The following is a 13,847-nucleotide window of genomic DNA, read 5'->3' as shown; positions in this document are numbered from 1 at the left end:
TTTAATAATGTGTTTTTAGTTTTTTTTTTTTTTTTTTTTTTTTTGTGTTTCCCCCCCCCCTCACTATTACACACATTTTTTTGCAAAAATGTTCATCCTATTTCATTTATTTTACAGGTATTTTTATAGTGCTAACAATTTAAGCAGCACAATTTAAGCATCTTCTTTTATATCCCTTGTGTTCTTTTCATAATAAAGAACCCATATTCTAGCTGATTTAAACAGAGAGAAAAACTCTCAGAGATAAAACTACATTGGCATCATCTATTTTATGTTACTCTTTATACATCTAAAAATGTTGACCATTAGTTGGTACTGCTAAGCTTTTTTGTTAACCAGTATTCCCTAAACAAGTCCTTTTTTACCTTTTGCTATTTTGCTCAGTGGTATGCCACTTAATGTATCGGGGTAATGCTATTCACCTGGTCTATGTGCATAACCTTACATTTTGTCAACATTTAATTTGCCATTCATCTGTCAGTGTTGCTACTATGAGGAACAGTATCTCATGCTTTTATTATCATTATTCAGGATTTATATTTGGCGCTAACAGTTTACACAGCTCTTTACAATATAAGGAAGACATTACAATTCAAGACAAGATGGTAAGGAGGGCCCTACCCATGAAGGCTTACAATGTACAAGGGAGAGGCAAGTGATACATGAGGTAGCTGTGTGGGGATGAATTGTTTGAGAGTGTGATGGCTGAGTGGATAGGTTGAGGTGGGATAGGCTTCCCTGGATGGATGAGTCTTAAGAGATCACCTAAAGGCAGTCAGAATGGGAGATAGTTGGACAGGTTGGGGTAAAGAGTTCCAGAGGATGGGAGAGACTAGAGAAGTCCTGGAGGCGAGCATGGGAGCTGGAAAGCAGGAGGTCCTTGGAAGAGCGCAGGGGACGGTTAGGGTAATACTGTGAGATCAGGTTTGAGATATAGCCAGGGGCAGAGTTGTGGATGGCTTTGTAAGTTGTTACATTTTGAATTTTATCCTTTGGGCTATTGAAAGCCAGTAGAGGGATTGGCAGAGGGGGGTTGCAGACACTAAGCGGTTGGTTAGGTGAATGAGTCTAGCAGCAGCATTCATGATAGACTGAAGGGGGGATAGCCTGTGTATAGGTAGGCCAATGAGGAGGGAGTTGCAATAGTCAAGACAAGAGATAAGTGAGTGGATGAGTAGTTTTGCGGTAATTTTTAAGATTAAAACCAGAATATATGTATTTGGGCCATGTCATACCGGTGATTTTTGAAGATGGCTGCACCAAGCCAGAGGCAGAATCACTGAAAAGCCGCTGCCACTAATTAAATTTGCTATCTCCCTGTCCAAAATAGGGAGCTTGTTTGACATTGAGCATGGTCATCATGACCTAAAGATGGCCTAGGTAAGCAGTAGTGTTCATGAAGACTATTCATGTAACCATGATTCTTTACCAGATTTTTTCAAAGCTATTTTGGCTTGGAGTGGGGTGGCATTTTCTGTCATGAAGTCTCATGCTTGTGTCTATTGAAAAAGTCTGGACCGTATATATATAAAGAAGGTTTGCAGTTTACTGGCGAGTCTATATACCTTGCTAAGTTTTTGCCATTGGCTTTGTCCCGTGCGTGCCCGCTAGGGGGCGCGCGCGAGCAGAAAAAAATTGCCGTCTGGAGACGGCAACCCGCAGATGCTGCAGTGCCGTCCGTCCGTTTTTTTACTACGGGCGGACGGCAAGAGGTTAATGAATAAACGAAGTCAAAATCCTTTGTACTAATACAGTGAAGATTTGGGTTTCTCTACATTGTTGCCAGGCTTGCTGTCGATGACAGATTGGGAAGTTAATCGATCCAGAATCATCTCAGAATACACCAATTAATTTTGGTTAGAGGGTGTGATGGTGTGTGTTTTTTTTATTTTTATTTTTTGGTTGCGTTTTTTTAAATTTTTATTTATTAAAGTGAAAAATCCAATTTTGGCTAAAAATATTTCTACACATTTTAATAACATTGGGAAGTAATTTTCAGCTTTAAATCCTTGAATTAACAGGTCTTGGCTTTGCTAAAAGTTGTGTGGAAATTCTACCGGCAGCTTTTGTGGCACAACAAAAATTGTATTGCAGTTATTGGCAATACTTTCCATTAGTTTGCAATTCCTCATCCTATCTTTAGTGTTATCTTTCTTTCTGAATTCACACCCAAAAGTCAATGATGCTGAAAAACAAATTAGGAAATGTTTAATGCACATATGTGTGAATAATATAATATATATATTATTCTCTATATATATATAGCTATATATATCTAGATATATATCATTTTTTTTTTCAGTTTCTTCAGCACATTTTGCCATTTTTCACTTTACAGACAAGGGGCAATCCCTTTTATTTATTAAAGGACTTTTAATCTTTTATAATGACTGCAGATTTAAAGGATTACATTCATTTACCAACTTCTCTCCAGCTCAATTCCATTGGTGAAATTACCGGCTATAGAAAAATAGGGAGAAAAACGTATTGAATTTTCCCCGATTTTATCCAACAGTGGCTTCTCAAGGTTTCCAGATTTATGGTCCACTGGGATTTGATGCAAAAAATACTACATAGGTGGTACTATGCACCCCAAAAATTAACTGCAATTTTCTTCCCACAATCCCCACTGTGCTGGAGAGACTGATGACGCACTTATTTTTTTATGACATATTTGGTGTCACTGTCACTGTTTTAAGATTGCACGAGGTCCCAGCAACCAATAGCTGCAATGGACGGAGACCTGCTCTGCGTTAGTGCTAGCACTGGATGTGCTGCCCTCCGAGGCCTGCATTGTATGGTGACTGGCCTCATCCCGAAAAGTCCCCCCCCCCCCCATTTATTTTCCTGTGCCAGTCTTTTTATGCAACCTGCTGTCGTGACTATCCTTTCGAACAAGCTTTTTTTAGTGACTACTTGAACACCTATGTATATCAAGGAAGTCAATGGAGGTAAGAGTACCTTTTTTGCCCCAGAAAAGGAAATCCCTACTGTTAAGTCCTTGGCTCCTGGAGCCAAAAGAGTTTCTTTTTATATCTCCAAGGCCTTGACATTAAAGTCAAAGGCCAGCACTTTTTCTTGTTTCTCTCACTGTAAACCTCTCAAGGCCGCTAACACCACTTCTTAGAGTGGGGAAACGTCTGTCTTCCTTTGCTAGTCCCTGTTCCACGAAATTTTGGACATTTGGATCCAGCACAACATTTCCAGGGGCTACAAACTATACTTTTTGTGTGTCCACCCCATTTTGTGCTTTTTAATTTGCCCTCATCTTGGCAAAAATGGCGGATCTGTACACTGATCTCCCTGAGGGGGTCATTGCCTCCAAATCATGTTTGATCTAATTATATAGCCCTATCTGTCCTAAAAAACAATATATAATGTGTGGGTACATTTAGTTAGAAAGTGTATTACTGCCGTGGAAGAATCACAGCAAAAATGTAAAAAGTGTGTCAGTCATTTATGAACAGAAACTGAAAACTAGCTTAATCATGAAGGGGTTAAAGGAGAACTATGAGGCAAGTGATTTTCACTCAGCCTCATAGTTCGAGCCGACGTGTTACAATGAAACTGTCACACGTTGGTTCAATAGATTGGGAAGTGAGCGAACACATACCGTCGCTCGCTCACTTCTCAATCCTGCCCCTGCAGAGAGCCATGACTGTCACGGCTCCCTGCAGGGATTCCTCCCCGCTCCGATACTCCAGCGCTGACTGGAGGAACGAACGGCGAAGGGGGCGCGTACAGCTGGCTCTGCCTCTAGATAGCAGAGCCAGCTGTCAATCACGCAGCTGGGTGGATCTCGACAGCTCGCGATATACTGAGCTTTAGGTCACGGGAGGACGCTAGTTTATGTCCTCCCGTGACCCTGAGGAGAACTATGGGGAAAAACACTTACCCCATAGTTCTCCTTTTAACATCTGCCAGGTCAGTCATTGCCTAACTTCAACAGGGGGATCTCCTGGCCTCAGTGGACATCAAAGATACTTACTCTAACATCCCCATCTTCCCTCCTCATAAACGCTTCTGCATTTTGCTGTGGACACAAAACATTTAAAGTCTCTTGCCCTTCCCCTTGGCCTCTCCTTAGCAACTTGGGTCTTCACCAAGGTGTTAGCTCATGTCCTGGTTCTGCTCCAATCTCAGGGTATGCACATTGTGGGTTATCTGCATGACCTCCTGTTAAAAGGATCTATCAGTCCAAGTCCTGTCTGCCAGCGTACTGTGCAGAGTTTCGAAAGGGTCATTAACTTTCCGTAGTCGGCACTGGATTAGACTCCTTGCTTGGAGTTCCTGGGTCTGGTCTTGGACACTGACCAATCCCAAGTATTTGTTCCCGAGGAACAGCTTCTACACCTCTGCTCACATGTTTGGACCCTGCAATCCAAGAGCCCCCTTCTCCATTTGCCTGTCATCCGACAAGAGTCCAGTTGGACAATGCCACAACAGTGGCTTACATCAGCCATCAGGGAGGCACCAAAATTCATGCTGCCCAAACAGAATTCATTCAATCTCATTGTATCTTGGGCAGAGCTTCACCCTCTCGTTCTATCACGCCCCAGTGCAGACAGTTGTCAGGCTGTCCTTCCTCAATCATCAATGACTGATTCGTGGGGATCACCAGATGTGAACCTTCTGGAATAAAGGATCATCAATAAACTGGACAAGGTTATTGCCAGGCATCTTTGAAACATTGCAGTAGATACTCAGAACAAAGTCCTGTTATTTATAAATGGGGCACTGTCGTGTGCTGTTGCCAAAAATACTTCATGTCCATTTTATAGTCCTTTTTGGTGTGTTGGCAGCCCACTGAAAATAATGGACTCCTTTAACAAAACGCATGCAAGTGCACAACATAATTGAGCAGACATGATCTGAAGCAGTTGCCCAAGGCAACCAATCGGCTCCCATCTTTTTATTTTGAAAGCTTAACTGCATAAACTGAAAGACGCCAATTAGTTACTATGGGCAACTGGTCCAGACTGCCTGCTCCAATTTAAAAAAATTCTCCCCAGTGTGCATTCATGTGTGTAGTTTTATGCACATTCATGTGTGTAGTTTTATGCAACGCACCAGAATGGAAAGGTGTGAATGGGCACCCTAATCCTGATCTGTGGTAGATTTGTTTGTACTTTTGTATTAAAAATGTTCTTTATGTAGGTATTAATACCTGTGGAAAAAAAATGAAACCGTTAAAATAAAATAGCCCTTACTGACCTCTGTAGCTGCAGGCACTGTGGAGTGCTTCATTTTTTTTAAAAATGTAGCATACTCTGAAGTGGATTTGCATTCAATTTCTGAACTATTTACAGCGCCTGTGGTTTGTTTAAATTGGGAGACTGGCAGGCTGCCCTGTCCCTGCTGTCAGCAGAAGAAAGGCGAGATGGGCTGTGATTTTTATACATTTGTGGCTAAATTGCCATCACCAAAGCCAGTGAGGGATTGTTCTAAAGCTCATTTACTGCTTGCCCAGTGTTTATAAATACTTGGCTGTCCATAGATTCACCTTAAAGCCTGGTGCTTTAATCATTTTTAGATACATTTATCTACTAAATAAAAAGTGCATTTGTTCTCTCCCTTAATGTTGTAACAGCATTTTCACTTTGACGGGAAGTGAGGAAAAAAATCTCTTGATTAAAGTACTCTTTGCCTCAGAGTTAGGGGCGGCATTGTCAGCCTGCCATGTGTGCTCCAGTTGCCCGTTTGGCTGCCTTTCAGATAGACCAAATAAGCAGCCCAATGGTGAACTGAAGGAGTTCACATGGCAGACTGACAACGCTGTCATTGTGAGGAACTGGCTTAGCGTGTCACCCTGCAACAGGAAGTGCTGTTACTGCAGGATCTCCAAAGAAACTTTGCAACAGACTAGAAAAAATGATTTAAGAAAAGTGTATTCAATGAGACGTGATGCCAAATATACTGAAGAAAATATTTGTGGTTTACTTACACTTGGGTTTTACTTACAAAGACACAGACAGAAATAACCTGACACGTGTTCTTACCATAGTGCACTCTGCAAATCCCAAACTCAAAAGTAAGCAGGCGTAAAAGAGCAGAAAGGGAGAAACTGGTTTACACTATAGGTAACAAGGCCAGGTCTTTCTTCACATTCTTTCAGGTAAGAGGCTTGTGTGCCTAATGGGAGTTGGCTCATGTAAACATGGACAGTGAAATTGGTTTTCTTTAGCCAAGAATTTGAAAGTACTAGCGTGCTAAAACCAACATCTTATCACACTCCATGTTAGTTTTTTCTTTTCTTTTCTTTTCTTTTTTTCTTTAAAAGATGCAGTACATTTCTGTTTTTTGTCATGCGTCTTGCTCTGATCAACATGTCAGGGTTACTTTTATTCTTACTCAGTATCCAGCAGGTGTCTCTTATCTCTGGAACAAGCTGTGTTTGACAAGGTCAGTGACTGAGTCTGGATTTATTAAAGCTCAGGATCTCTTTCCAGTATACAACAGTAGCCCCTTAATACTGTAAATTGCAAAGCCAGATCTCATTTTAAAGCTATTTCTGCCTTTCTTTTCTTTAAGCATTAGAGGAAATAAAGAGGTTCCAGAAATTAGAATGAACAGGTCACTGTCAGTTTTCAGGTCACTGTCAGTTTTCTAAGAAACTCAAATGAATGCATGTTATTTATAGCACCAAAAGTACAATGAAACAATGTTGTGTTTGTGTGGATTTATTTTTTCTACAGTTAAAAAGTACTGGAAGACCAATCTGCTCAAAGGGGGACATTTCAGGTATAGGTGTCTTTGTTCATACATACTTGGAGCCTCACACCCCTTGTATGACCCTACATTTTCTTTTACATTCTCTGTTATAAAGTAAGTAAATTCTCCAAGGAGAGATGATTATTGAACAATACTGCAGTGGAGAGGGTGATTTTAACTCTTGTCTACCAAAGCTCAAATATCGGTTTTGAGTGGACTGAGACTTTAAACAAGAAGTCTGGGCAGAATAAAACTTAACCCTTGTCACACCGCCACACTGCAAGGGTAAAGAGCTTGTTTTGGTCTAGGGTGTAATATAACTGATATACTCACCCAAACCTTGGTCCCGTCTGGCTGATACACTGGTCCCTGCAGCCTCTCTACCCCTGCACTACAAGGGTTCATTTTTATTCTGCCCAGAGTTCCTCTTTAAAGTAAATTTGCCCAGGTAATTGCACTCTCTAACGAATCTCAGATATCCATTTTGAGTAGATTGACAATTTAAAGTGGAACTCGGCCAGAGTGTTTTTTTTTCTCCTTTTCCTCTTTTATTCACTGATGTCGCTGGGACAGGGAAATCATCCCCATTGAAGACAAAAGCAGGTATTAATGATGAACAGAGGTTTTAACGCTTTCCTACTCTGCCACTATCAAAAACTTTAAAAAATTTGGGCTGGAGTCATACCTTTTTAAATGTGGCCATGAATTTGACTGTGAAATGGTATTTGAGTATTGTCAGGATCCTTCCAGGCTGCAGTGCAGCTCTGCACTAGTTTAGTGCATTAGTTTTGGGTCACAGGAGGACATTCAGTAAATCTACAGTGACCCAAAAAAGAACAAACGCCAAAAAAGGTTTGGCCAAAGTTCTCTTTTTACAGGACAAAGTATTTAGAGTTTGGAAAAAAAAAAACATAACAAACTTGACATGTTTTTTTGTAAAACTGTTTTTTTGCTGTTATTATTAGAACAAATCTGTAGTGTTTGTATTGCTAGCCAGCTCTAATTAAAGCTAGTTGGCATGTTAAATGTTTTGAAGTAATATAATTTTCCTCCCTTTTTTTTTTTTTTTTTTAATGGTAGATGGATTTGGAAAATTTTGGTTTTCTTGTTCACCTTCCTAGATATTGCTGGGGGGTTGAGACTCAGCAGGACGTTTACATCCTTTACCTAAGCTCCTGCAGGTAGAGCAATGTAGAGTCAGTCTAAAGGGCTGTTCAATCCTAAGGTGTAATATGTCATGTGTTCAGCTGAGGTTGTATTTACCTAATTTTAAGACCTGCTAAGGACCGGAGAATTTTTAGTACATCCTGGTAAGTAAAACGATAGAATTCAAAGAGGTTGTACTTTTCTTTTTTTACATGACTGTATCTAAGGTCTGAGAAGTATCAATCCCAGGTGAGCACTGTACCTTGTACATAGGGTCATGACATCTGTCTGACTCTGTTAAGCCACGGTCTTTTCTGGAAAAGGTCCCACCTCTAGCCATTAACAGACAGGTGTAAGAATCTATGCTGACTACTAAGGATGTCACATTGAGCTATAAGTAAGTGAGGCTTTAGCACGAGCGGGGTATAAGATTAGTTTTGAGTCTGGCAGAAGTCGAGGTTAGATGCATAGTGTGGGCCTACAGGCCCACCAAAAGCAGATGAGAGCTAACAAAACATTTAAGAATAAAGTCCAACTATTCCTATTTAAGTACAAGTGCATCTAAACCCAAGAACCAAGAAAGGGCTGGACAAATCCTAAGAGCAAGATAGCCAATGCTGCTTAAGGGCCGGTTCACACCACAAACGGTGCATTCCAGAGAGGTCACCCTCTGGAACGCACTGTATCGCAAACTGGCCTGGAGGAGGCGTAGTGGTGCATTGAAGTCAATGGCACTGCAGCCACGCCCCCAGCCTGCATCCAAACGTATTGGACATCAGTGCCTGTGGTTCTGTCCAGTGCCAGTAAGGGCTAATTTACACCAGCCACAGTGCGTCCAGTCCGAAATGCACTGGATCGCATTCTGGCCGGCTCACATGGTTTTGGGCCGGGAGGCGGCGTAGCGGTGCATTGAAGTCAATGGCACCGCAGCCCTGCCCCCTGGCCGCAATGCGATCACTTGCACCTGAACGCATGGCACACCAGTGCCTGCGTTCCGGTGCAGTCACAAAAAATAGTACATTGCACCTGGAGGGCGTGGCTGCGGTGCCATTGACTTCAATGAATCACTACGCCCCCTCCTGCCCCAAAACAAAGTGAGCCGGCTGGAATGCGATTGTGCGCGTTGCGGCCCGAATCGGGCCAGAACGCACTGTGGCTGTTGTGAACTAGCCATAGCACATTTCCTGACCTAGGGTGATGACACTCACTCGCTGGTACTACTGCATAGTGTAGGACAGGACTCCAAGCGTCCATAGCCAAGAAATTGTTAAGAGCAATGTAATTGATAAGGACTCTGCACAGGAGAGCACATGAAGTTATCAGCAAACAAGATTTCTGTTAAGATTAACAGTTTTTCTGCTGTGTTTTTGCAATAGGTGTAACAGAAATTTCAAAGTGTTGCTGGCAGGTTAAATTTTGCTAGTTGCATACATCTCTTATGCACAATTAAAATCCACACATTTTCTTTTGAGGATTTATAATTTTGAATAAACAATTCCGGAATCCAGCAGCAAGAGTAGCATATATGATGTGGCCAAGTGGGAGGGGGCAGACATGTAAATTACTCTGCAATATGTTACTGCTGGAGACTTTGTTATAACCTGCTGGCAGAGAATTCTGTTGATGTCCAGCTAAAATTGGAATATGAGGTTTGGTTGAAGTGGTTTGTGTAAGACTTCAGGGATGTCAAACTCAATTTAATCGTGGGCCACATCAACATTATGGCTGCCCTCCAAGGTATCTGTCAGGCCTGATTCTCACCTGGGCGTTTTACAGAGCGTTCCTACTCTCTGTAAACCATTCAACATGTGAAAACCAATGATTTGCCTATGGGCATGGTTCCCACCTGGGCGTTTTACGCGCTGCAAAACGCCCTACGCCCAAAGTACAGGAGCTTCTTTGGGGCGTATTTGCCGCACGTTTTTTTACCGTGAATCACGGTAAAAACCCGTGACAAGCTCGCATATTCGTTACGCCTAGGTGTGAACCCAGCCTAAGACTCTATAAATGTATCTAATCTTTATCATAGTTGCCTCTGCATTCGATTTATCACTGGTTTTAGTAATAACTTAATACCTAGATCTGAAAGTAGAAGTCTAGGAAATTGTGGTGTGGTCCGGATTTGGCCCCCCGGCCTTGAGTTTGACATGTGGTGTAAGTTATGGGCCTGAATAGATAATAGATTGAACTTTGACAGTTATTAACTGTCACCAAAAGGTTCTTGCAATTAGAAATGACTGTCAATCCTGTTTTCAAATATGTTTTGTGTAAGGAACAGGTGTTACACAGAAAAGATGCAGCAAAAGTAGCACAGTTTCTTCCTTTGCCTCGGGATTGTTTTATACTTGTACTGCTTTAGCTGCTTTTCTTGCATGGCTTTCTTCCCTGTTTCTGACAACCAGCCACATTGTTGAACTAAAATACAGTAAATAGTGGTTATTTTTAGTATAGAACTAACAATTTTGAGGAAAGAGTGTCAGGTTTAAAAGTATAATTTATCATTTCCATATGAGTGCATTGAACATAAAAATGTAGTAATTCCTGCGTGAGATCTTGCAGATGTAATCCGGATATACCGGTAAGGCTGGCTCTATAGGTTGTACAGCGCCGACAGACATTGAGGCTTCAAGAAAACTATTTGCTCTGTATATAGATTTTCTCCATTATTTATTTAAAGTAGAACATGACACAGAAATCTCCAACAGTCTGGTCCTATGGTTCTATAATCATATGCCTGCCACAGAATTACATTTCTTGAGAAATTCAACTTTAAAAAAAACCCAAAATACACTTTTTTTTAAATTTATGAGGCATGTGCATCACATAATACCTCACGTTGAGCTTGATTATTCATTTTCATTTCTAGTTTATTTGGACTAAGCCAAATACTCCTTTTACTTATGTCTTGCGCTCTCCCCTTCCCAGGCACTGCAGCTCACAGTGGCAGGGTTTCAGCAGAAGAGGCAGCTTGTGAATTAGCAGTGACAATGCTGATGGTCACGTCCCTGCAACATTTTTTCATCCAACTTTAGTGAGAGTGGCGTTGCTGCTCTGAATTGAGGAGCAGTGCAGCATTGCCACACCATCACAGAAAGCTGAATAAGGTGGACTTGTCAGAACTAAACAAGTATTTGTGTGACTCTGCACTGCAGGGAAAAAGGGAGAAAACTGTAAATGCACTTGGCCACATCATATATGCTACTCTCTTGCTGCTGGTTTATTAATAAGTGCTGCAGCACATACTGTATTTTAAATGACAAGCAATTGTTCTACTTTAATTGAGAATCTAATTACCTGACAAGAACATCCACAGTGATTTTAAGGAAGAAATCTGTGCATACATATTAACGTTTGTAGTGGGGCTTCCCCTGCACTGCAAGGTTAAGTACTCTTTTTCGTCTAGGGGATAAAAATTAAAAAGTTATACTCGCCAGAACCTCAGAGCTGGCTGCTGTTTGACCAGTCCCTGGAGATGCTCCAGTGGTCGAAGTGCTTTTATTAATTACAGATATTTAGATGGTGCCGACCCAATTTAAGCAGCACTTTAAATAGTCGCAAATTTACATCAGAACAGTAGAAAGGCATCATGGCACACTCACAAACCAGCATGTAAAACAACTTGTCTCACCACTAAGGACAATGACATAGGTTTGGATACACGTCTTCTGCAAAGGATGTGTAAGCCGCACTGCCGCGCCAAGGCACCTCTTATAGTGCGGTCCTAACTCTAAACTATGAGAGTCTCCATCTTGGAGCACATGGGGGCAGAAGATATCAAGGTAACAAATTGTTGAGTGCGTTTGTCGTTTTGCAAATTTACATCAGTCCCTGCACTCAAGGAGCTTACAATTTTTAAGGTCCCTATCTTACATGCATACAGTGTATAGGAGGTGAGGATGCTAGGAGACATTCCATAGCTGGAGCAGAGTAGCAGACAGACTGGAGGGACCAGTCCAACAGGGAGCCAGCTCTGAGGTTTGGGTAAGTATAACTGTTTGTTTTTTATTTTTGTCCCTAGACAAAAAAAGAGCACATGACTGTTGCAGTATAAGGGTAGCCCCACTGCAAGGGCTAAGAATATGCCCGGAGTTCTTTAAATTCTGTTTGTATGGCCAGTTTCAGAGTTAGTGTACGTGTAATGTCTTAATGCACCCCTGACTTTACCAGCAGATCTCTTAGCTTGGATTTTACAGACTTGCTTGAGCTGCTTAATGGAGTTTTTTTTTTTTAACCCTGTCAGTAGTGTGCCAGGTTTGTACACAACCATTGCTGAAGTACAAATGCTTAACCAGCTAGATCCATTGAGCCTGCACTAAATTAATGTGGAGCAGGTCATGAGTGTATAAGAAGCACCAGCTTATACTAACTCTTGAAATTTCCATCATTTACACTCTTCTCATTTATTAAAGTAAAATTGTCAGTTTGACTATTCCGATTTGGTAGCCTACCACCACACCAGCTGATATTTACCTTCTCCATGTTGCCCTACTCTACTACTAATGCATGTTATCCCCAATGTAAGCTCTGTGTCCATGCCCCATATGGCAGTGTGCAGGCTTGGCAATCATCAGCTAAGGGGCCTAGCACAGCATTATGGGGGGAAAAGGTGAATAATGCTGGACATTTCCAATGGATACAACAGGGAAACAGTGTAGCAGGGGAGTGCAGAGAAGGTCAGTCAGGAAGGGCAGGTGTCTTATTAAGAATGAGTCCTAAATGGCAAAAGTGGCAGATTTACTTTAAATACAGGCAGTGTCAGACAGGAGCAGGGTGCGTCAATATCTATACAAATCTCTTGTTTGTATTGTTAAATCATTAGCTGTTCATATCAGAGAACACACAGAGGGGAATTTATCAAAACTGGAGCAGGCAGAATCTGAAGTGGTTGCCTATGACAACCAATCAGCTTCTACCTTCCATTTTCAAAGCTTAACTGAACAAAGTGAAGAGAGAAGCTGATTGGTTACTGTGGGCAACTGGTCCAACTTCTGTCTGCTCCAGTATCTCTGCATCCCTACTTGGCATGTTATATATATATATATATATATATATATATATAACAAATTTTTTAAAAGGGTTTTCTATTGTGTTTTTGTTCACTAAAATTAACATTTAGTGTAATTTCTACGGAAATGTTCTGTTTGATAAAGTTGCGTTGCGCTAATATTGTGTAATATAAAAGTTTGTAGCTTCTGCCATTTTATTCTATAGGGTCTGTTCTTTTAGAAAATATATAACCCTTGGAGGGTTTAAGGAATTTTTGGGGCCTAAAATGTGTATTTTTACGTGTGCAAAAACAAATAAAAATACACTGGCAGCGAAAGAGCAGACATAATTATTCTTAACCCTTGCAGTGGGGCTACCCACTGTGCTCATTTTCTTCTAGGGAGGAAAATAAGTTATACTCACCTGAACCTCGGAGCTGCCTGTTAGATAGGTCCTTGCTGCCTCACTCCCCCTCTGCTCCCGTAAGTCATCATGTCCTATACAGTGGGACATCCCACTCTGCTACTAGAGTAGCAGCCAGCCGGCTTTGAGCATCAGGTGAATATAACTTTATTTTTTAAGCATTTAACCCTTGCGTGTGGGGTAGCCCCACTGCGATGGTTAAGAATAATTATGCCCGGAATCCTTCCTTAAGCAGTTACAAAACAGTTTTATTTTTCTGTCTTTTTTTGGGGGGATAAATGTTTTAAATAAATGAATAGTAACTAACCAGTTTACATAGCTAACCATTGTAAGCACCCATGCGTTAAATTTTTTTTCTTTTACTTACAATTACTGTTTTTCCATTTCCCGGTCCTCTTGGGCATTAGTGATGTAATCTGTGCCCAAGTGTTGCATCCTGGCAAGGTTACATCACTGGGGTGCATTGCTGGGAAATTTAATCTGTAAACTGCAAAAACTTGAGAGATCTCTGGGAGGTGATATGTACTGTCACATGTTCCGTCACATGTGCCAGAGAGGTGAAGGGAGATGGATTCATGTGC

The 13,847-nt window shown here is 41.3% G+C and overlaps 1 protein-coding gene across 1 annotated transcript in view; it reads left to right on the top strand.

The window, feature by feature from the left end:
* Window positions 1-13,847, top strand: part of ATP2A3 (ATPase sarcoplasmic/endoplasmic reticulum Ca2+ transporting 3) — a 175,316-nt gene that overhangs the window by 39,804 nt on the left and 121,665 nt on the right. The gene's annotated exons all lie outside the window — the stretch shown is intronic.

The sequence above is a fragment of the Nanorana parkeri genome, unplaced genomic scaffold (assembly GCF_000935625.1).
Source record: "Nanorana parkeri isolate BGI_ZX_2015 unplaced genomic scaffold, ASM93562v1 scaffold118, whole genome shotgun sequence".
Classification (NCBI taxonomy): Eukaryota; Metazoa; Chordata; class Amphibia; order Anura; family Dicroglossidae; genus Nanorana; species Nanorana parkeri.
This window is presented reverse-complemented; position numbering and strand designations above follow the sequence as displayed.